The sequence below is a fragment of the Chlamydotis macqueenii genome, chromosome 3, assembly GCF_036417535.1.
Source record: "Chlamydotis macqueenii isolate bChlMac1 chromosome 3, bChlMac1.mat, whole genome shotgun sequence".
Classification (NCBI taxonomy): domain Eukaryota; kingdom Metazoa; phylum Chordata; class Aves; order Otidiformes; family Otididae; genus Chlamydotis; species Chlamydotis macqueenii.
In genome coordinates this window covers 50,930,280-50,955,122 of record NC_141558.1, presented here as the reverse complement: position 1 = coordinate 50,955,122, position 24,843 = coordinate 50,930,280, and the positions used below count along the sequence as shown (strand labels likewise).

The following is a 24,843-nucleotide window of genomic DNA, read 5'->3' as shown; positions in this document are numbered from 1 at the left end:
AGATAAAAGAAAGCCTGGGAAGCAATCCAAAGAAACCAAGAAGAGAAACTGAAGGAGATAGTGTGAAGATCCTGCATTAGCCTGTGTTTGAGAATGCCTGCAGTGCTGTGTCACAATACCCATTTCAGAATAAAAATGAAGTTGAGTGGATCTTGAAGGGCAGTGCTCAATGATGGGGAAGATTACTCCTTAATGTGCCGTCCATCAGCTGAGGTGGAAAGCTCTGCTGGGGAGCACTCTTCATCGCCCTGCAGCAGCCCTGCTTGCGACGGTGAACAGCATTCCTGGGTTCCAAGGGGTCTCACACAGCCCCCACTGATCTGGGAGAATCACCTCTTCCCAAGACATGTTATCAGGGAAAGCACTGATGACAATTTTTAGAAAATATCCAGGGAGCTTAAATCCATGAGAAGTTTGTGTTCATGCTGAAGTTATCAGCCTGAAAACCTCAGAGCTAGCAGAAGTTTATACAGCCTTCTAAGAAACCGTGTTTTGTCCTTGTGACCTTTATACCTGTTCTCTACCCACCTATAGGAATATATCTAATTTAGCAAGTCATATTGCTCCTACTATTTTCAGAAGAGAAAATAATATAAGATTCAACTGTGTAAATGTCATTCCTACCCAGCCCATTTAGTATTACGAGACAGGGAGAAGTCTGCTTTGAAATTCTCCCTCTGGCAAAAAAAACTTGAAAAGCCTTGAAGATTGTGTGCATCCTTGATCACGTCATGCCACAGCAGCAGTGAGAAATATAAAATCTACTAGCTCAGTCTGCTATAGGGTTTTGAATGTTGTGCTGAGAATCCTGCCTTTCTAGTCTTACAAGGTGGTATCTAATCCTGTAACAACCCTTCAGACTGTATTGATTTACTGACATAAGTTTTGCTTCTTTTTTATCAAACTGCATTTGTTACCTTCTATTTTATTTTGTGCAGAAGATCATGGTAACTGAAGCAAGTGGCTTTACAGGCAGAAGGATAAAAATAGAAATAGCATGAGACTTTTTAGATTCTTTGTCAAATTATTAATTTAAAATATGCGTGGATCTTAGATGTGATCTGAAATGTTAATTACTTTGGTCCCTGGTTAACAAACTTTCCCATTCGTGCAGTTAAGATACTGGTTAGAAAGAAGACTCTGTGGAAAGAAACTTCAACTCCACACTTTGAAAACAAGATTTCAGGTCATTTCTTGTCCTCTTTTCCTGCTTCTCAAATGCTAGAAATATGTCTTTTTTTTTCAGTGAGAATTTACACCAAATTATAGTATAGTGTGCTTAAAGCTAGTGGTTGCATCCGTGCACCAGCACCCGTTGCTGTGATGGGTGCTGAGTCTGGTTAGCTGTAATTTGACTGAATCATCAGTCAAATGAGGAAAGCCCTCATTTTGCTACGGTGTTTGTTGATTGTGCATGGTACTTAGAAGTTTTTGTCCATTTTTTCCCCTTCTTCTAATTCTGCAGTATTAGGGCATTAATCTCTCTCTGCATGCCATTTACTATCAAATATAATCCCCTTTCCCCTCCGTTTCTTTCCCTTTATAACCTTTAATGAGAAATATTTACGCCACTACGTGCCTTTGTTATTGTAAGACAGAGGCTGATGGAAGATCCATTACATGAAATTCTACCCTATCTATAGAGCAGGTTATCTCCAAATACATCTGTAGACTTATAGAAAACATAGAGACTGACAGGTGTAGACTGCTGTAGACTTCTCATTGTTTTCTACCATGGTGATTATGCCAAATGTGTCAAAACACAGAGAAACAAATTTGTGTATGAGTGAAATGGCACATTTTTTGTCTGGGAAGACTATGCAACATCCGCAGTCCTCTTTTTAAGATATCCTTTACGACTATTTTGGTATCTGGTAAATGCCTTTGCAGGAGCCCAGGATCATTCCATTTGCTTTTTAAAATGTTTTGCTCTTAACTTTTGCCCTCTAACTGACTGTAATTACAGAGGGAGGCTTAGTTCAAGTCTAACCACCAGCTTTCCTGTATGTCATTAGATGATGTTGGAGGATTAGCATGCACAGTTGTAAATGACAGTGTATATCTTCATTTTCTTTTTTGGATTGGACAGTTTATAAGCCAAGTGTTTCAAATGAGAGAGAGAGCGAGCACTATTCAAAGCTGGCAAAGCAGAAGGAGAGCTTGTGTTGAGTTAAGGAACTGCTTGCAGCAGCCTTTCGCTCACCCCGAGAAAGGAAGAGCATGCTGAAGACGCAAGCTGCGTTGCTGGAGTAAAACAGAATTCTTGCATGTTGATTCATCATGTCTATGTTAGTGCGGCATGTGCCTTCCATGTGTATGTCATCCTCTGTGTGTGTGCAGATGTTATCCAGAAACAGTTATTTGCAGAAACTTCTCTGGTCTTGCATGTGGAATATGCCATTGACAATGATCAGTGACGGTGAATCTTGCACCTAACTGTGGCTTCTGTCTTGCTCTGGGCAGTTTCATGTGGCTTAGGCTCAGTAAAAGACGTAGCATCCTTCGTGTAATATCTCCTGCAGCAGTGTGCAAAAGGACTGCATGTTGCATAGGGCGCAGAAAGCAGCTCGCCTTGAAGATGTTTCAGGAGGTGAATGGTGGGCAGAGCTCTGGGAAAAGAGCTCTGTTTCCAGGCAGAGAGACCAAAGCACTCGAACCGCTCACTGTGCATAGCTGGAGGTCTTTGGGAAGAGCTCACACTCAGACCAGTCATGTTACTTTGCTTTTCCCATCCAGCTTAGGTCTCCAAACTTGCATCTGCTTTTACACATGCTTTTATGCATGTGTGATTTGGGTGAACGTATGCGAGACCTGCATTTTAAATTTTGTGGGAAACACAGACCTGTTATTCTGGTGTTGCGAGACCCCTTTTACAGCACTTTTAAGTTTCTAGAAATCAAATGAAAATAATGTTTTTCCTTTGAGGGACATATTGAAAGTCACGTGTGTTGCAGGGGACTTCTCACTGCGGTATTAAATATTTCTGTTGCTTTATATCAGAAGTTTCTATTGCTGTATTAAATGTTTCCCTAGTTGTATTGCTGATTAAGGAAACAAAAAATTCCTAAGCCATGACTTCTAAGCACCTCTTCTTCTCTAAGAAAACTCTTCCGCAGAACTATGAGAGACGAATACCATTGCAAGCCACCACGCTGCTTCAGCAGGAGCTGTAAGAGTGCTGCTGTGTAGCGAATTTGACATAAAAATTCCTGCTTCTGCTTCACTTCCATTATAACCAGCAATTCTCATGATATTGTTTTCCCATAATTTTTCTCTTAGAAGTTACCCATTAATATAGTCTGTATCTTGCTATCTTCTTTTTCTTTTGGATCTCTTAGGTCTAGGATGCATTCCAGGAGCTTTAAGATGTAGCTTCTGGGTTGGAGATGCTTCTACTTGTCACTCAGACAAGAACTTTCCTTATTTTAAACAAGGAAATGGGGGGGGGGAATTAATTTTGTATATATATTAAAAAAATATATATCTTTTCAGTTACGTGGTGGAGGAGGAAGACACCCTAGGCACAGCTGGCAATTAGTTGTATAGTTTCTCCAGGTTGATAACCAGCTCTGGTAGAAATCTGTTCTTTGACAGACAGTTCTCTAATGATACTGGACAGGGAGAGCAGCAAATTTAATGTGCTCTCCAAGTCAGGGTTGGTTGAAGCATCAGAAAACTGTGAAAGTCTGCGAGAAATCCCCTTGGAGCTTGCTTTGTATTTTCGCGACTTGCCCTTTCTTGTATTTAACCAGTTTGAATCCAGGTCATCTGTCCTAGGCTTGTCTGTGTCAGTGGAGCAGGGGAGTGTGAAGGGAGCTTTTTTTTTTTGGTTTTTCCTCCCTTGCTTGTTTTTTAAAACCCAGAACACATGAGCAAAATAGCAGGCGGGATGCAAGTTGAAGTCATGGCAGTCCACACAACGTGTCGAAGTAGCTGTTGGTGATGGCACCAGCAGAAATATGTTCTCGGTCAGTTTGGCAAGACGTAGAACTAGTAAGTGAGGTACTTCTGTGGCTGTTTGGTGGGTAATGCTGTACATTTACTGTGTTAACAAGCTTGACTCTAGCTTAACATGTCCAGCAGTCTGCAATTAAACTTTCTGTAATTTACAGAATTCCTTCTGATGTTGTGTACTGTTTTCCTGCAAGGGTCCGGAAACATCTAAGCCATCCCAGGCCGTTTGTTAAATTTTATAGATGTTGCTCATCTTACAATGAAACAAAAGCTTGAAAAATAGGATTCTTCATTGGAGCCCAGTTAAATCTTTTGCAAAGGCTGTTAAGGTGTCAGATATGGCTTGCAAATAGCAGAGTCTGACACTGCAGATTATTTAAATCTGTATGACATCATCAGTGGATAATTTACAAACTCCACTTATTATGTAAATATATTCAGTAACTGGTAGAAGGCTTACGTCTGTGAGAAATCACACTTCTGTATGCTGTAAGTCAGCTCACCTGCATTATGTTTGCTCTGGGTGGAAAACAGTGTCCAGCTGTGACTTGGAGGCTCTCCAGGGAGCTCATGCTCAAATCGCCGCCACCATGATTTACAGGAACAGCCTCGTGAAGCTTCTTGAACATTTTGGAGCTTCCTGCTTCTTTGTTGGTCTTTCCAGGTCTAACTTAATTTTAGCTGCTGCTTAGCAATTAGATTAGGCACAGACAATTTCCTTGTAAAATTGCGTGAGCAGGTCCTTTGGTAAACAGCAATAATCTTGTTGTGACTTGGCGGGGTTTGGCAGGATAATTGAAATGGACTTCAGCGCCGCAAGTAGGTATGCAGTTAAACTCCAAAGATCTGCTCAGGTACTTAGGTTTCTGTATACATGGTCTCTGTCATGGCCATATGTGTCTTCTGTTTATGGTTTCTACTGCAGTCTATGCATTGTTTGCTCTGGAAAATCATGATTTTAAGTACACTGATTGATAAAGCACTTGTATCTCTTATCCCAGAAATGTGGCAACATTAGATGGATTCACTTGATTTGTGCCATGTCTTTCTTAGGTATTTATTTTAAAACTATTTTAATCCCTGAACACTCAGAGGTTTTAAGACAGAGGAAGGAGAGCACAGTTAAAGACTTCACAGGAATCACCTTTGTGCGGATCTTTCCAGATAAGCCTGAGAATTGAACAAAACTGAGGATTACTTTTTCATGCAGGGTCCGTATTGATTTTTATGCTGCGTGACACATCCTGCTAGGTCTTTGTGCAGAGCAAACCGCGCTAACCTCCTGCTCCTTCCCCTGACAACCTCATTGCTTTCCGGCCGCCTGTGTCTGGTGCCCCTGCAGCTATTCGCGTAAACACAAATGTACCTTTCAGTATCATTTCTCTGGCTTTTTCCTTTTCATTTCAGAAAGCACAGGGAAGGCAGAGTATCACTGTCCACATGCAGACATTCCCTTACATTTCCAACCCATAGTCTGATTGCTAAAATAATACCCATGGGTAATTAGTACTGTGTATGTAGTTAATCGATTTAAAATTAAATGCCACGGGCAAAAGGTTGTACTAGGTTTTGTTATGGCTTTGAGAAAACCCCTGTTTCAGTAAAGGCTGTCTCTGGTTATTGTTTCTTTGTGCGGTGCCCATGACAAAAGAGGAGCCAGGGTGCCGTTTTAACAAAGGGTGCTGTAAATTTTATTGTAATGTTTTCCTCTAGATCCTGGGGTTTCTGTGTTGATTTTAAGCAAGCAGCACTTCAATGTGAGGTGGTGAGTTCATCTTCTTAGGCCCAGCAAAAGGAGCTGGTGTGCCAGCGGTCTCGTGGGTGAGACAGGAACCTCATCTCCGGCTTCCTAATCCACTGTCCTCGTTATTAGACGATTCTGCCTGCTAGGCAGACAGATTACTTCATATTTTCATTCATTAATGATTTATCAGGCAGCTCCTCCCCTAAAGGCTCATCTCTTCTGTTACACTCACAGCCTACACGCAGCCAGCGGCGCGTAGCTGCCAGCTGGCACGCCAGCGTTGGGAGCGCAAGCTGCGAGCCCCTTCCGCGTATCCTGCTGCCCCCTCCTCCCCTTCCTTCCCAGCTGTTCACCTCACCAGCCCACTCCTCACTGTTTGAGGTTGCACCAGAGCCGTCAGATCTCCATGTGTCCTGTTCGCCTGTCCCATCTCTCCAATGTGGTTGCTTAATGTGCTTCCACTAACTAAAATGTCTTCTTTTTTTTTTTTTTTTTTTTTTTTTCCTTAAGAGAGATATGAGGTGCCCCCACTTGTGCTGCATCAACGCTTGTGTTTTTTCTCATGGAAACAGTGGCCTCTTTCACAGCACAGCGCGTTTTGGTGTGAGGGTATACTCAGCGGTGACTTACGTTTTACAGAATGAGTAGAGAAGAGCGAGTGCTGAGGAGAAAACGAGCAAGCGGTGTCTATGAGCAGGAAGGTGTGGGTTGGCTTCGATTTCAGGTTTTGCTGTCAGGTGCTTGGCACAACCGCTCTTTTGAAATCCCTCTCCAGTTGCCTGTGTGAGAGAGTGATTTTTATCACATCACTGAAGATTAACTCTGTTCTTGTTCTCTGTTCTGCTCCCAGGAATCGGGCATGCTCTGAGGTCTGGGAAAGGAAGTCCAAATGAAATCTCATGGTGAAAGGGGAAAAAAATCCAGAATTGTTTACCACTCTCCAACTTGTCCACTGCAGGCGAGTTGTGACTGAGTACAACAGGGGAACAAGGCTGGTAGGACAGGAGGAAAAAAGTATAAGATAGGAGAGAAGGAATAAATGAAACTCCCTTGAGTCATTTATACATGAATGTATAACTCTTGAGTGCCTAATCTACTCTTGGCAAGTGGTGACTGATAACTAATTTTCTCTCTTCCTTCTCCCAGACCCTCCCAGCGTCTTCAGAAAGGGCAAGTGACAGGAATAACAAATCCCATTATTTTAGCAGGGTGGAAATTATGGATTAAAAGTGTTATGGATGCCTCAGCGAGAGAAACTCTCTGTTCCTAGGATGCCTAAAATGAATTTTCACTTGCATTGTTTTCAAGAGCTTCCTGAATTATTCAGACCCCTCTACCACAGCACTTTTAAGTAAACCAGTGATAAAGGCATCAGGCTGTGGTTGAGCAGCCTCATTGCTCCTATGGCTTGAGGACAGCCAGTCTGACACTGAGCAAGCTGAGGCTTTACTCTGGGTCTCCGAGCTGGAGCTTTGTGCTGCTGTGCTCCTTAAGGAGAGAGCTTGAAGGACAAGGGGAGTCCAGGCCGACACACATAAATGGTTGTATGCTGCAAGACTGATCAATTTGCATGCATTTGGCTTTGAAAAGGAGAGTGGTGGATGAGAAAGTAGGTGTTTGTGTGCTTTGGACAGCCAGGTGTCTGGAAAACCAGTGTCAGCTCAGAGGGAGGAGGAATTCTTGCTGCTTCCCCGTAGCCTCCTTGCTGCAGCCAGAGCAGGCTTCAGGGCTCCCATGAGGGTGAGTGGGAGGCTGTGGCAGGGCTGAGCACACACAGGCTCAGAAAAGAGGTCATTGTACGGTGACTCAAGTCAGAACAGAGGGAAAACCAAGAAGAAGCGACAAGTAACTGATTTCAAGGGGTAATTTGTGGGCAGAGCAGAGACTTGGGACATGGATCTTGCAGGTCCCCAGACCAATGACACAGCCCATGGGTTGCTGCAAAACTGGTCCATCCCAGAACCGTGGGTGAGGATGGCAGCAGAGCTGGAGAAAACACTTCCGTGCCTTAGCAGGTGTGGCAAAACTTCTTCCAGCTCTCTTGGTAAAACCCATCAAACCTGACACAGGACTGTCACCAGAACAAAGGACTTATTTGCCCCGGGAGGTTGCCATCAGTAAAGTCAAGTGTAAATTTACAGCACCCAACTACTTCGTAACAGTTCCCTGTATATGGAGTGTGGTACCTCATGCGTAGCGTGCATTAAGTGTGCAAGAATTTGCTGTAGCATAGAGAGTGTGCACTGAATTTCCACCAAGTGCTAACTGCCTGTGGTAAACCACAGTTTACCAGGCAGTTGTTTGGTTTTTCTTGCATCCCGTCTCTTAACTTTACCGCTTGGATGAGAACACAGGTTCTAAAAAAGCAGGAATTTGAACCACACCATTTCCCTGCAAAATGTGTACTGTGTTTTTGTTACTTACTGAACTGTTGCATTTATCTCTGATTTTTAAAAGGAGGGAGAGGAGGACATTTAGTAAGTGCAGAAAGCCCAAGTATGGCTTGACAGAATCACAGATCACTGCAGTTAGAATGGGGCCCTGAAGATCATCTAGTCCGAGCTCCCTGCTCAAAGCAGGGTCACTTTGAAGAGGATGTCTCAGAGCCACGTCCAGTTGGGTTTTGAGTGTCTCCAGCAATGGAGACTCCACAGCCTCTGGGCAACCTGTTCCAGTGTTCAACACCCTCACAGTAAAAAAAAAAAAGGTTTTTTTTCCTTATGTTTAAATGGCGTTTCCTGTTTTAATTTGTACCCACTGCCTCTTGTCCTGTCACTGAGCACTGTAGAGAGGTCTTGCTTTGTCTTTGTAGTCTCCCATCAGGTGTTTACACATATTGATAAGATCCGCCTCAGCCTGCTCTTCTCCAGGCTGAACAGTCCTAGCTTTCTGCATTTCCTCATAGGAGAGACGCTCCAAACCCTTAACCATCTTTGTGACTCTTTGCTGGGATCACTTGAGTAAGTACATAATCTCTTCTGTACTGGGGAGCCCCAAAATTTAGGAAGCCTGAAACTGGATCCAGTTTTGCAGACATGTCTCAGTAGCGCTGTGTAAAGGGCGCCTTCCTCATCCTCCTGGAAGTACTGTTCCTAATGCAGACCAGAACACTGATGGCCACCTTTGCCATAAAGGAGCATTGCTGGCTCGTGTTCCTGTCCACTGGGACACCAAGATTTTCTCTTGCAGAGCTGCTTTCTAGCTAGTCAGCCCTCAGCGTGTGTGCCCCAGTATGGGATTATTCCTCCACACACTCACGACTCCTCATTTCCCTTTGTTGAACTTCAAAAGGTTGGCTTATTTCTCCAGCCCGTCAAGGTGCCTGTGAATGGCAGCAAAATCATCTAGGGTATCAACTACTCCTCCCAAACCCTCTAAGGATACCTATCAGCCATCATATATATCATTAATGAAGAGGTTAAACAGTATTGGTCCCAGTATCAACTTCAGGGGTACACCACTAGTGCCCCATTCAGCAGCAGAGATTCTTCTAAGCAGATCCCTGAAGAGGCCAAAGTCGACTCTCCCGAAGTCCAGGGTTGTGATCTGGCTTTTTGGAAAAAAAGACTATTCACCATCTTATGGTGCGTGCAGCCCATGCTGCCTCTGACGTGCCCATCCCTGGATCCTTGTTTGTATGCGTAAGGTCCAGCATGATGTTTCCCATTATCGATTCTTCGGTCACCTGTGTGAGGAAGTTACCATCAATACTCTTCAGGAATCTCCTGGATTGCTTGAGCCCTGCCGATTCAGGTTGACATTTTCAGCCTTTTCTCATGTTTAACCTATCTGTGGCTGCTGTTTCTTTGCCACTTTACATTACTCAACTTTTGAACCCCATCCTGAAATTATGTCCTGTGTAAAACAGTTCGCAAAAGAAAGCTAAGTGACACTTGTACCAAAACGAAACATGTAACCCACCTAATGCGTTGGTTTTTATTTCCTCCTCTTTTCTCACGCTTAAATGTAAAATAAGCATTATACTGTAGGAGCCAGGCAAAGGCTAATTTGCCTCATTTGAATGTGAAAAGGAGCCCACATCCTTCCTGTGCCCTGCAAAGAATGCAAAAAGACTTTACAGAGAAAACAGATGTACTAATATCTGTCACTTGTTGGGGGCAGGGGGAATCCAGGGTGCTGCCATTAAAGCAATGCTGAACTTGCAAGAAAACAAAAGCTCTAGCACGCAAAATGTAGTGCTGGGAAGCTCACAAAGTTGGGCTGTTTTTTTCACTTACATTTATGCTCCTGGCATCTGAAAAACTGCTCTGAAAAAAATGTATACAAAAGAAAACATGTAGCCTCGTTCTTCATGCTCAAGAAAATCTTCACTGAAGATGGTGAAGTACCCAAATGCAAACAAAAAGCAGAAGCTCCAGCCCAGCCTTAGGGAAATCTTGCATCATAAACAAACCAAACATAACTTTTTGAAGTATCCCTCGATTTTATTTATATTTTTAACTCCCCTACCTTTCTAACACATAAATATGAAAGAGTTAGTGCTGTCAGCTCACAGAAAATACAGGATATAGTGGGGAGGCTTTTAAAGGTTTAACGGTTCTCTATGTTCCGTGCTAGAACAAAACGGAAGATAGAGAACAAATGAACCCTGGATGTTATTTCTACAGCTGTGCAGTCCAATTCAGAGTACTGTCCTTTCCTGACCCATCTGTTCATCCCTTCCCAAGAACTCCAGCAATGAGCAGTCGGCACTGATCGGTCAGATTGTGAATCTGCTGGCGCTGAAAACTCCCCAAATTCACCAACCTGCCTGTTGCAGATTTGGCTGCAAAGCGGTATAGTCATTTGCCAGCTTTTAGCTTGCAGACAGGAGACAGTTGCATGTGGCCATTTGTAATTTATTATAGAAGTGTGTTATCGGTCATGGTAATAAATGGGCTAAGTGTAAGAGAACGCTTGAAAGTTTCCTCTTGAAGAGCTACTTCAGGCTTCCTAAATTCCAAACTATTTTTGCAAAAACAGAGACGTGAAGGGTACGAGTCAGTCAGGTTTCTTTGTTCAGCAGTGGTAGCTGGGTAACATCTGTGGAAGGGTGCAGCGCCTCATGAAGGCGTTGTGCTGTTTCCCTAAACGCAGCACAGTGACCATTTTCTCACCATCTGCAATACCGAGGGTCAGGACCACAATAAAGACCCTTCAAAGTAGACGCTCCCTGCTTGATGCACTGTTTGCATCTTCAAGGGTTCTTGATTCACGAGAGTTTTAAAACTATGGCATTGACACAAAAATTACCATCTGTAGATAAAGGCTGGCTCAATAACATTGAAAAGATAAATTTTGAGCCCACTTACCTAAATCACTTAGGTGAATGTGAGTGCAGTACAACAGCTTGAAGTGTTCAAATTGCAGTTTAGCTGGGGGCTTGTTTTGTAGGATCAGAGTAAATAAAATCTTGGCCTTGAACTAGTGTCTGTGTTTTGGAACAAACATCTCAATGCAGTACGCTGCAGAAGGAAGGAAGCAGAATAGAAATTAGATCACTTTCCTTTCCTGCATTATTTCTTGTAAGTGTAGTCTTCTTACATATGGAATACACATTTCCTGTTGTAAAAACACTGAAACAGCCTGCAGTAGCCAAACAATGGATAACCTACTGTCGCTGAAAATTGGAGTCGTATTAGATGAACATGTTTAGAGAGAAGTGTTCGAAGCCTGCAGATGATCAGATCTCTCGTGCTCTGAAAAGATAGTGAGTGTGAACTACATAATAAGTGCTGTGATTGTCATAACAGCTGTAGCTTTGCAGTATGGAGGAAATAGTAAACTTCAACTCTTCATAAAAAGGGCAGTGTAAAGATGTGAGTCCATTTGCTTCTTGCTTTTTGTTTTGTGTCATCTATGCATTTACAAAAGCATGTGGGTATCGTATCCTCTCTTTTTCATGTGCCTTAATCCTAGAGTGGAGGTGCTTTGTTTGTCTCTGTCTACAGTAATACTGGTTTGTAACCCTATTCCACAAGTTGTCTTACAGCACCACTAAATCCCAGCTGCACTAACTGCACTGTCTTTGTATTGTGATAACAGCCACGGAGGTAGGAGTTCAATTTAGTAATAGAATCATTAGTCGTAGAATGGTTTGGGTTGAAAGGAGATCATCTAATCAAACACCCCTGCCCTGGGCAGGGACATCTTCCACTAGACCAGGTTACTCAAAGCCCCGTCGAACGTTAGCCCCTGACAACGTTGGAGCATTCACAACTTCTCTGGACAACCTGTTCCAGTGTCTGATCACCCTCATTGTAAAAAATTTCCTCCTGTGTCCAACCTAAATACACCCTCTTGTAGTTTAAAACTATTGCCCCTTGTCCTATCACTACAGGCCCTGGTAAAAAGTCTCTCCCCCAATCCTTCCAGTATTGAAAGGCTGCTATAAGGTCTCCCTGGAGCCTTCTTTTCTCCAGGCTGAGCAACCTCAGCTCTCCCAGACTTTCTTCATAGGAGAGGTGTTCCAGCCCTCTGATCATTTCGTGGCCCTCCTCTGAACTCGCTCCAGCAGGTCCATGTTTTTCCTGTGCTGAGGGCTCCAAAGCTGGACGCAGTACTCCAGGTGGGGTCTCATGAGAGCGGAGTAGAGGGGCAGAATCACCTCCCTTGACCTGCTGGCTACACTTCTTTTGATGCAGCCCAGGATACTGTTGGCTTTCTGCGCTACAACTGTACGTTCTCAGCTCATGTCCAATTTTTCATCCACTATTGTCCCCGAGTCCTTCTCCTCAGGACTGCTCTCAATCCCTTCAGCCCTCAGTCTGTGCAGATACTGGTGATTGCCCCAAAGCAAGTGCAGGACCTTACTCTTGGCCTTCTTGAACCTTGTGAGGCTCACAGGGGCCCACTTCTCAAGCTTGTCAAAGTTCCTCTGGATGACATCCCTTTCCTCAAATGTATCAACTGCACCACTCAGCTTGATGTTATCTGCAGTCTTGCTGAGGTTGCACTTGATCCCACTGTCCATGTCATTAATAAAGATACTGAACAGTACCAGTCCCAGTGTGGACCCCCAAGGGACACCACTTGTTACTGATCTCCATTTGGACATTGAGCCATTGACTGCAACTCTTTGGATACAGTCATCCAGCCCATTTTTTATCCGTCAAATAGCCCATCCATCAAATCCATATCTCTTCAATTTAGAGACAAGGATGTTGTAAAGTCAAAGACTTTATAAAAGTCGATGTAGATAGTAAACTTTTATTTAAAGGTTAAAACCTTCTTCTCATTCCTAGTATTAGAAAAATGTTTCAAACATACTTTTGCGTCTTGAAAAATATGGTAGCATGAGAAATTCAAGGAGTTCCTTAGGACATTCATTTGTTGTTTTGATCAACCTTTGTCCTCTGACTCTCTACATCAGTGACTCCAGAGTTTTCTTTTTGGAATATTATGCAAGGAGCAGGACACCACACATTCCAGAGACTTAAGTGTTTGACATTTCCTGATGACTGGTGGTCTTAAAACTTTTGTTCCCCAAATATCACACCATCTACATGGGTCACTACGTAGCTGAAAACGTCCTGCAGCCTCTGAGGATCAGCCAAGCTGTGGACCACACTTGGGAGTAGGTGACATAAAGGATGGGAGATAAAGAAGGAAAAAAGCCTGTTTTTTCTCTGTTAGCATGGTTTGTTTAGACCAAGTGGTTTCAGTGGCTGTAACACGTGATCACTCTTCTTTCAGAGACCATGTTTCTAATAGATATTCAAAATGGTAATTTTCCTCTTTCTCGGTGTTGTGATCAGATAGCAGATGCGGGCTTTTATTGTGGTAGAGTGACCCACACAAGTAGCTGCCAAAAAGGGAAGTAAGAATCAATTTGTTCACAAGACTTTCTCTTCTTGGAAGCACTCTAGACACTCATAAAGGGGAAGCCTTGAAGATGTCATCTGATTTTTGCATGATACCATTACAGACAATCTGTCTGCATGGACTGATGAGCTGGAGGAATGGAAGAAAAGGAAAATTGTGAGTAGTGGAGGTGGAAGCCTTTTTTAGGAGAGGAAGTAAAAGAGGGACAAGGGAATGAGCTTGGGATCTGTTTCTTTGTTCTGTTTTCGTTGTATAAAGTTGAGGGATGAGCCACATTCAGCCTTGGTATTTTCCCTTATGAGTTCTGAAAAACTGTACCATTGATGTATATTTTTCTCTCTTTTCCTTTAACACAGAAGTTATTTCAGGAGCAACAGCAACCAAGTAGAGAAGAACATCTTTAGTTCAATCTTTTATTCTCAAAATGGTCATCGTGGCTTCCTTGATATGGTTTCCTAACATAATTCATCTTTCCCTTGGGAAAAATATCCCCAGTTTCTATTCTTGCAGTCCCTGCTGGTGTTGCTTCAATGTTCTCTGGTATCAAACTGTACATCCTTGAAGTTGCCACAGCTTGGGCATTTAAATGAGTGGCAAGGCAGGAAAGTTTCATCCTGACAATCATATTGAAAGTAGGTCCATACAGTCCCCTACATTTTAGAAGAGCAGGGGAGAAAGAAGAAGAGCAGTTCACTTTAAGGTGGGGGTACTATGTTAGGAACTCATTTGAGTGTACTATGGCCATAAAGGACTGAATTACGCTGTTCCTGGGGTTTTAGAGGAATATCCTCTGTGGAACAGATGTTTCATGCATGTTATGTGCAAAGAGCCAATTATATATACAAGTCAGGTAAATTCAAGCTATAAATGAAATGCTGTGTATACATCCAAATGATACTTTAGCAATATTTGTCTTCTTTCTCCCTTTCTTAGATAGCATGCGCTAGCTTTGCTGCTGCGAGCTGGGCATGTGCTTGGCTAGATTTTGGGTTGTGTTTTGTTTTCTCTTACTATTTTCTTCAGTGAGGAAAGCAGATTGGGTAAAACTCTTTTCTGGTCTCTGTTGACATCAGCACATTCGATCTGCCTGCGTCCAAAAGAATTATGTCAAAGCAATTGCCCGCGTTTGTTTCTTAGCGTGTTCTCCAGCAGCACTGTCGCTTGAGGGTCAAACTGGAATACATTAAACTGGAACTGGGGCAGAAACTGCAGCCAGCCTCGGGTCAATGATGCCTCTTGAGATTTGTGAAAGTGACACTTCTGGGGTTCATTGCATTAACTTCCATAGCATTTCTGCATCTGGTCTGGGTGACTTACAAAGGCAGATGGGATGGTTAGTCTCACATTCTCCCATGTAATTCTTTCTCTGTCTGTCTGGAGTAAAAGGACAAGCCTTGCATCTGAATTATTTCTTAATATTTCAAAAATATTTTTTAAATCCATGTATTAAAGCTATTTTCTTCTATGTAGTTATATAATTTACCTTTAGGAAGATTACCACAGTTCCTTCATCTGTAAAAATGAGTTTGTGGAGTCTAGCCTATGTGATCTCTGTAACACTACATCTTTTGACATAAGCAAGTCTTTACAAGGCTTAAAAAAAACCACAGTTGCACATGTGTTTAACAGAACATTCTAATGCTATAGGATGTAGCTGAGATTGTGCCAGAGGAAGAGGGAGGAAAATGCATTCAGGAGGACAGAAAATGTTAAGATGCAAAACCACACAATTCAAACTGTGCTTTAGCAGGCTCTGATTCATCTTCATTAGTAGCTCTGAAATCTCATTCTTTCCTGAAACTTGTGCTCTTCTACAGACTAAAGAGTTGCCAATCACTGTTTTGAGTCTTGAGAACTCTTGATAGGAATACTAGGTATAGCAGAGACCAGGTGGTGGGGTGTGTGTGAATGCATGTGCACATAAATATTTATACACACCACACTTGGACAGGCCTTTTTCCTCCCTAAATTTTCACAAGCTTTCATGCTCTAGTTCACTCTGCAGAAGTTTTGTACTACAGTAGTTTACTTAAGATGGGATGTTTCTTTTATATTTGTAACATAGCACTGAGATTTTACTATGCTATGTATGTTGTGTTTTAGCAAGCATCACTTACTGAAAGTGACAGAAAGTTTGAAAAATGTGTTTTTTTCACACCTATTGAACAGAAAAATATCTGTAGAATCATAATTAAATATACTTAGATGTTTGTATTAAATAATTCCTTCTAAATCACTGAAGCGGCATATGTGAACCAATGCTGAGCTCAAATAATTGAGATTATTTTATCCATTTTATTTGTAGAATTTACACTGCAGCATTCAGTCATAAGTGGGTTTATTCCAGAAGCTTAAAATGAGCTGATGCCAGCAACTGGCACAAATCAAACACTCCCCAGCCTTTCCCACTCCTGCACATTGACAGAATTAATACTTTGTGGCCAAGGGCCCAGGTTAAGACAGACACCACGGGCAAGAGCTTGCACTGAGTCCTTAAAAACCACCAAACTTACATATTGGCAGGCTGTGGGATGAAGCAAATTCAGTAGCCAGGGCCCCTCCGTTGTGCACGTGGTTCTTACGAGGTTCACGCTGCTCGTGTCCACTCACTTGTTTTCCTGAACAAGGTAGCTAGTCCATCAGTTCATGCAGAAAGTGTGAAGTTGGGAGAGGAAATATCTGTGAGGTATGGAGGACTCCTTCCCTCAGCCGAATTCTCTGAGGTCACCTTCTGTGGCTGGAGGATCCTGTAATGGGATCCCAGGCAGATCTCTGGGATGAGATCCCAGTAGCAGGGAGCACATGAACTGAATTGCTGAAGCAGGGAGTCACAGGTACTCCCTCAGTGTTTCCTAAAAGTTGTTTCCTTGGCCTCTCAGTGTGAGGAGCTTTGTGCAGTGACGTTTTGTGTGGAGCCAGGTGCTGGGATATCAGAGATGGCTGCCTGCAGGTCCTGCAGAAGACAAACAGTTGGGTGTCATCTGTACTCAGATGGCACCTCAGCCCCATAAGGTTGGGATTTCCCCTGGAGATATTTTGTGGGCCAGGAGCAGGAAGGCTACTGAGATTACTACCCTGAGAGGAGAGGGACTGTTTCTTAATGGAAAAACGAAGCGCTGTCTGATGCAGTGACCGCTCACCTGACCTCCAGCTTTATGCAGGCCGTAGATCTCACCTGCGGGAGCTCCTTCTTCATGCCTAATAGCTCAAGCTGCATGGGTGCGCATCCTTCTTAAATCCAGCACAGTTATTTTCACAACTTTGCGGAGATGGACCGTATATCACAACCTGTGGTGTAAAGGGTTAATTACTGGTTAATTGCCCATAACAGTACATTGCTGAAAAGGCAAAACAAAACTGCCTGTTCACAGTCTGGATTGGATTAGTTTCCAGTTCCACTGCATTTTGTACCTTTGCTAGATTAGAGCCCGCTGTTACCAATTTATTCCCCATGAGAATACTCCTGTACTGTGAACAAAATAACAAAATTCCCTTTAAGCTTTTTGTTTATAGCAAAACCTTCTGCTGCACAGTGTTTTCAGTTCTTTAATCTCTCTCTCCTGAACACTTTTACAATTTTTCCAACACTTTATTTGAAAAATGGAGCAGCAGAACCTGATACATTATTCAGGGAGCAGAGGAACGAGAGCCAAATACAGTATCACTGTAACCTACCTACTCATCTTTTGATTTTCATTTGTTTGTACAGCTGAGGCTCACATTAGCCCTTTTGGCCACAGCCTTGCGTGGGGAATTCATGTCGAGCTGATTGCCTCCCAGGACCCCTGGTCTCATATTCAGTGTCTGCTTTGGAGGATAGAGTCCTCTCTCTCCCTCTCATCCTGTAAGTACGGCCTATGTTCTTTTTTCTAATAAGAGGATTCTGCACGTGGCCATATTAACACCTAAACTGATTTCTCCCATCTTTCTACAGACCTCAGTTGCTCTATGTCAGGCTTGTCCTTTGGTTGGTTGTTTTTTGCTGTCCCCAGTCTCACATCTAACCATAATAACCATAACTTTAATTCAGGTTACCAGTAAGGCTATTAAGTAATAAAGGGATGATCACCAATACATGTGGGAACCCAATAGGAACTCATCTGTTTGCTAATAAGTAGTTCCCCATTTACAGTTACACTTTGACTTCCTTCATTTATCAACTTTTTAATACATTTAATATGACTGGACTCAGAAGTGACTTCAGTATAAAATACATTTGGGATTTTTGCCTGACCTCGTAGAGTGCTCTCCACCTATGGAGTCCTGCTCTCTGTGTACTTATGGAGACACTCCATGCAAGCTTCAAAGTATTCAGTTTCTTGATAAAGGTTCTACAGAACAGGTCAAATTACTTAGACTTGTAATACTATCAATAACGTTACCTTTGTCAAGTGATCCTGTAATTTTTTCAACAAATTACATCAGATTAGTTTGACAGGATCTGTTTTCCTTAAACCAAGTTGCTTGACTTTAATTATAGAGCTCTTTTTAAAGATCTTATTAATTGAGTCCTATGTTGATTGTTCTGTCCTATGCAAAATACTGGAAACTCAGCTAACTGGACTGTATTTACTTTTTACCCTTCTTAAACAGCGGCCTTCCTCCTGCCCCTCATCCTTCCCCAGAGGCTCAGAGCTGCTGTAGGTGCAGCAGTAGCAGCTCCCAGGCTGGCTCTCTAAAACCTTCTGAGACAAGTTTATTTCTAGCAACTAGTCTGAGACACCTACAATTGTCTATCTGCCGCTTAATGTCCCTTCTCCAGGGGCTGTTGTGGTGGGAAGTTATTTCATCATCATCATAAACAGATCACCCAGCCTTTTACCTCTGTGTAATCTTTATTTTAGCTTTTTTTACTCATTATTATGTTTTCCACTTTCCCCTTTCATGTGTTGGTTTTGTATATAACTTTTATATGTTATTTCACTTCCCTGGTAAACCCAGCTGTTGGGGTTTTTTTTGTTGTGTGTTATTTTTGTCTGGCCTAGTCTTCTTTTCATGGTCATAACATTGTAGGCATTTAGGAAATGTCTTAAACCATTCGCAGATGTCAGCAACTTTCTATATGTTCTGTCTTCGGCCTGATTTGACTCCCGTTCGCTATATTTTTGTGAAATTGCCTCTCAGAAAGCATGCACTGTGATTTTAATTTCTGTATATATGAAGAGCACATGTTCATATATTGCATAAAATTTTATGATCCTGGATTTGATCGCAGGTAATGTTAGTTATTTGCACAGAAAGTGTTGGTCCTTTTCAGTCTAAACAGCCAGTAACCTTCTGGTTTGTGACCATTTCCTCCCCACTGAGGCTAAGCCTAGAGCAGAGATTGTCTGGCTTCTCTGCTAAACCACATGTGACTCACAGGCAGTTCAGGTGTAGCTGCATCATACGACCAGTGGTAAGCTGTGCCTGTGCCGGCACGGCAGCTCCTGCCGTCATCTGCTGTCTCTGGCTGGGCAGGGAGCAGGTCAAGAGGTCCTGCTGCACCTGGTGTGGTAGGGTGACCCCTGTGGGCTTTGGCTGCGTGCAGTGGTGGAGTTCAGCTTTGTCCTCAAGCTCTTCACGTTGTGGTCATCGTGCTGTGAACTGCTACTCAATTCTCCATTCCCTTTGATGCTGCAAGGCCTATATTGTACATGACTAATCTAGCTAGTCAGCAAGAGCTTTAGTTCACAGGGTTAGGAAGGCTGATCTTTCCTTTAAATTAGGAGTTAGTAACTTGTCATTCATAGCCTTTGGGAAAGCAGAGGCATGTTTTAGTGCTAGTGACATAAGGTGTCCAGCAGAAATAACACAAGAGGTTTTTTTTTTATACTTGTATATAGGTATTGAAGAAGCCCATGATTCTGTGCTCTGCAGTGATTCCAGTGGTCTGTAACAGACACCAACTCATAGTCCACCTTGGGTGTATCTTCATTCGTAAATACCCAAGATTACTTACTTCTAAGTTGTCAGTCACTCAAACAGACATCGTTTGTGACATATAGGGCCTGTCAATTTCTCTCTTCCGTTTGACCTTCTTAAATTGGTTACAACTATTTCTTTTAATATTCTAATAATCCAAATCTAGCTATTAGTTTTCAGGAGTGTTATTTCCATTGCTACTCTGAGGGCAGAGAGTTTTTCCAGTTTTTCAGATGCTTGTAATTAGCTTATGGGCAACTGAAAAAGTTCAATAAAATCTCTGCTTTGGATAATGTTGTGCTTGATAGAATCTTTTTGTGCTGAATGCGCCTTCACTTGCTTATTTAATCAGACTGGCCTAGCCAGCCTGCCTTACAGAATGTGCATCCTTTCCCTAATAAGAGGTCACTTTCTCTTTACAACACGATCCACAGATCTGGCATCTGTCCCCTGTGCCATTCACCTAGCTGTTAACTTCAGTAGTCTTCAGTTTTTTGTCTTTCTGTGCTGGGACAGAGAGGAAATCCAAACAGAATCCTCAGATCTCCTGAATTGTCAACAGCTGTGTAGTCCATGAGGTGTATTACAAACTGGTCACGTCCAGTGAAACCCTGCCTGTCTCCAGATTATCATCCAGTCCTGCATTTCCCTGTTGTGTCTTAAATGCAAAGAAACCAGAGAAGCTTCTGTTGTATGCCTCCTCCTCATACACTGCTCTTTCCATCCTGCTGATGAGGATGGTTGGAACCATCCTTAGGACACTTTGCGTCAGTGCTTTTCAACTGCTCATGCTCAGAGAATTAGTCAAACCAGGGAGGGCGTGCAGGCAGTGTGAGGGGGAGCTCAAGCACCACCAGGAAAATGCTGGCACAGTGTCCAGTGCGTGCGTATTTGCTTGGTCATGCGTGTGCTATGTGCTTGTGGACCACCTGGTGATTTATGGACCCTGATGCTCCCTGGATCACAGGTCAAGGAAACACCACTGTAGATAATCCTGCATGCTAGATTGAGCAGATGTCCACTTGGGCAAACATCCACACTCTCTTCTATGGACTAACAGGATCTTCAGGTGTGTTTTTAGAGCTCTGCAAATGTACCTTCATTCACAGGCCAGATTCTTCTTCAGAGCATATGAACCTTGAGAAAAAATGAAAGAGGGAACGAGAGAAATAAAGAAATCACACTTTGTCTGCCTTGAGGGGAGAGGCTATTAAAAAGTGTTTGCATCTGCTGTTTTTGTCACTCACTGAGTAATAGAAAATTGAACTGAAAGAGACTCGCCCATCCTCCTGACCAGAGGCAGTACCGTGCCAGGCAGATACTTGTCTAGTCTTCACATCACCTTAGGCAATCTGTTCCAGATTGTTTTGCTGTCCTTGCCAATAGAAAGGATTTTCTTCCCCAATACCTAACTTAAATATCCACAGCTTCTTAGTCCATTATTTCAATGTGAATTTCTGCTTAGGCCATGAAGGACTCTGCACTGAGGAGATTGCAGTAGCTTTAAGCTAAAGGACCAGGTTCTGAACCTGTAGCTTAGAGTCACCACACATGAGCATCCCTTGCAGATCATTCCCTGAGCAGTATCAGTCCTACAACCATGTACATGGATGCAAAGACAAAGAAGACAATACATCGGGGAGAGAAGGCATGGTTGGGTGAATGCTGGTGTCTTTTCAAGAGACAAAGGGAGAGGGAGACAGAAAGAAGGAAAGGCAGAGAGATACAGAGAGGAGCAGACCTTTTGGAGTATAGATCCATGCATATCAGTTTCAGTAGTGATCCTAGAGCTCCCTGAGGTAGTAGTGGGATGTAGGCAACCTCACTGGACTTTATGATACTGCTGGGTCCACTCTGAACTGAGCGGTGTTGATCCACCTTTAGAGGCAGAGGGACTTTGCTGTGGGTCACTGGTCCTCAGCAGAAGCCAGAGAATGAGACAGAGCTTCTCTTTTTCCTCCTGTTCTTGTGGATTCTGCCTTGATTCCTCTTCTGTTACTCATTTCCTATTCTGCCAGTTGTCCCATATAGGTTTGTGTAGGTTATCTCTATTTCTAGGGGCATTTCCCAGCTTTTTGGCACTAAGCACTGTGTGTGGTCGAAAGGAAGGAGACTTCCTAGAAGACATCTCTGGTGGCACAGATGCAGCCTGCAGCAACAAAGGATTGTAGAATATGGGGAGCTGCAGTTTGTAGGGTGCTTGACAAAACTGAGTTGAGAATCTCTGGTCTTGATGGCCTTGTGGTTGGACAGCAGAGAACTGTATGCATCAAGGCTGCCACTCTTCTGTAAGAGAGAATGCAAGTTAAGGCCTGTCTCCTTCCACATTTCGTTGTTCAGGGTGTTTTTCATTACTATCTCAGCCTCCCACTCTTGTTTTCCACATTTCAAAATCTCTGCTAAAAATGGACTAGATGGTAATGTGTCATCTTTGTAATCCTGACCAATTCATCTCCAGGCAGTATCTCAGTTCTTGCCTATGGCTTAACCTGTGTGCCTCTGAAGTTGTTTTGTGGACTGAGAATATCACTTACATATTACTCACTGTGGTGGGTTGACCCCGGCCAGCTGCTAGGCTCCCCACCCAGTTGCTCGCTCACTGTCCCCCAGCAGGATAGAGGAGAGAATCAGAAGGACAAAAGCAAGAGAACTCGTGGTTTGAGATAAAAACAGTTTAATAAACAGAGGGAATAAAAAGAAAACAAGTGATGCAAAGGCACTCACTCACCACCTCCCACCAGCAGACCAGTGCTCAGCCAGTCTCTGAGCAATGGCTACTTTCAAAAAACTCATATTTTTTTGCTAAGCACGACATCATATGGTGTGGCGTTTCCCTCTGGTCCGCTGGGATCAGCTTTCCCAGCTGTGTCCCCTCCCAACCTCTCGCCCACCCCCAGCCTACTCACTGCAGGGACAGACTGAGAAACAAGGAAGGTCTTGACGCTGTGCAAGCACTGTTCAGCAATCACTAAAACATGGGTGTGTTACCAGCCCTGCTTTGGTCACAAATCTAAAGCACATCAGGGTTCGAGCTGCTATGGAGAAACTTAACCCCATCCAGACCTGGCGCACTTACCTAAGCTGTCACACACTGAAACCACCGTGGCAGCAGCTGGGTTTGAGAAAATGGGTCTCACAAGTAGCACTGTGTAAGTGTAGGCAGGGATTTCGTGTCTTCCCATTACTGGTGTAGTCAGGACCTTCAGCACTCTGGTTGCTTACTCGCCTTTGTCACCGTGTGGTTGCCACCTTGTCTGGGGTATCTATCTGTAAGCATCTTTGCTGTTGTAGCTGAAGCCAGCTGCGGTGATGGTGAAAAGACTGAGGATTTCTTAGTGAGCTGGCCACAGGCAGGTTTTTGCTCCTCCTTAGGGAGGAGAGTATTTTTTTCCCCCAATGTAACTGGACAAATAAGGAATTTAAATAACACTTCTGAAATATTAGCAGTAGCAACCTACGTGAAACAAGAGCCCTTTCGTGAGGGAACGGTGTCTGGAATGGTCTCAAAGTAAATCACCTTCTGATTTGAGACTCAGCTTGCTCTAATTTCCTTGCTGCCACATCCTCCAAGTGCTTCAGTTACAAAACAGAAATCAGACAAAGCGGAGAAGAGGTTAGTTTCATTTGTGCGTAGACAAAAGGGGGTGGAGAGGGAGCAATGGGGTTTTTTGAGAGAAAATCTTTCTCCGTGCTTCTTACATATTCTAAAGAAGCAAACAGGCAGAACTTCAATACCACTCCCTTTCCCTTTCCCCCTTTCTTCCCTGCTCATCCCGATTCACATTTTACATTCTGCTCTGTGCCGCTCCCATACTGCGGATCAGATGAACACCCATTAATCCCGGGTAGATTCTAAAAATAAGAATTGAAAGAAAAAAAAATCAGAACAGCGTGAATCAACCTGCAATCATCTTTCTGTTCTCTTAATGGGGGAAAAGAAAGAGGAAATCAGTGGAGACACTGTTTCACTTCTTCTCTTTCCAAGATGAAATGATTCTGGCAGTTGTTCTCTTGATACTGGTTTTATGATTTATATACTTAAAAGGCACTTTAAAATTTAGGCACATTAGCTAAAAATGCTTATGCAGAGCATCCACCCACTTCTCTCTGCTGGTGAATAGAGCTACCACAAGCAGCCTGATGAAGGAGCTTGAAATCGTGCGATTGAATTTACATGGTGTTCTCGTACGTTACTCAGAACCAAGGATAGACCCATCCTTTGGGGGTTTAACTGTAGAGTAAGGAGTGTGTTTACTGTGTGTAGCTGCTGTCTTTAACTGTTAATTTCAAAGGTTCCTTTAACTCATTTTAAGGAAAAAAAAAAGAAGACAGACATCTTAAGCAAAGGTTTGAGTCTGACTTGCTCTTCGGTGTGTGAACATAAAACCTCCAGGCCTTCCTCCTCAAGTTAGCGATGAGTAAACTTGTTTCTTTTAGATTACAAATGAAGGTTGGATGTTGATGGGAAAAAAAAAAAAAACCTCTCCTCAGAACTGATCTTCCTGCGCTGCTTTTTTCTAGGGCCCCTTTTTTTTAAAGTAGTAAAAGCCTGAGACTGTAGGAGGCATAACTCGGTTACTGTTACTTTAAGAGATTGCAGGGTGAGCCTCTGCTTTAATCACTTCTTGTGTTTTGTTCTGGTTTGGTTTTGCTGAAAGGGGTGTATCATGGAGAGTGGAAAATAATTTACTGTTTTTTGAAAAAGAAGAGGCCGTAACATTCACAGACTAAGCTGGCAAAGAAGCTACAGAAAACAGAAAGGGTGGCAACGTGTCCTTTTGTGGGCAGTTTGGAGGGTTTGTCTCCTCTTCTTTCACCAGTTGCATTGGGGAGCTTTTAATTACAGCTACTCAAACAGCTGCATTGTGCTAATGCATCTTCTTGACAGGTGACCCCCTCACCAGCCAGTTACCAGCCAGTCCCACCTCTACAACTGTCCATCAAACAAGCACCACACGTGAACACTGTTATTGTCCCTCCTGCCCAACTGGACCACTAGCCTCCTTTTTCCTCTCTAGCTTGTAATGAACAGATTGTATAGATACATCAATAATAAACAGATTGTCTAGACTGACCATACCCACCAGCAAGATGATGGACCTGTTTGTTAGGACATTCGTTGCTCTTTCTTCCTGGCATCCAGCGACCACCCACCCTGCCCCATGGACAGCTGTACTCACAACCTCTGTCAGAAACCAAGGGTCTGGTTGTAGTTCAGTGAAATCCTTCAACAAGCACCTTCACTTCACCGGTCCTGGCCTCCGAGGCTGGCTGAGGTTAAATGGGCAAGAGGAAGCCCAAATATTCATCTTTCATAACTGACTCTTAGTTGAGGTCCCAGAGGGGTAAAAGAGGGAAGGCAAGCACGGTGCTATACTTTGCAGACACGTGTTATGGCTTAAACATTGTCTGTAGTG

The 24,843-nt window shown here is 43.2% G+C and overlaps 1 protein-coding gene across 3 annotated transcripts in view; it reads left to right on the top strand.

Annotated features, from left to right (window-relative positions):
• The window catches only part of FYN (FYN proto-oncogene, Src family tyrosine kinase), a 77,629-nt gene that overhangs the window by 7,004 nt on the left and 45,782 nt on the right, over positions 1-24,843 (top strand). For 2 of the 3 annotated variants that reach the window (XM_010118130.2, XM_086743462.1), the window contains exon 2: positions 17,232-17,366. The exons of the other annotated variant lie outside the window; for it this stretch is intronic. The gene's annotated coding sequence lies outside the window, so the exon portion shown is untranslated. The remainder of the gene's footprint in view (positions 1-17,231; positions 17,367-24,843) is intronic. 3 annotated transcript variants of the gene reach the window in all.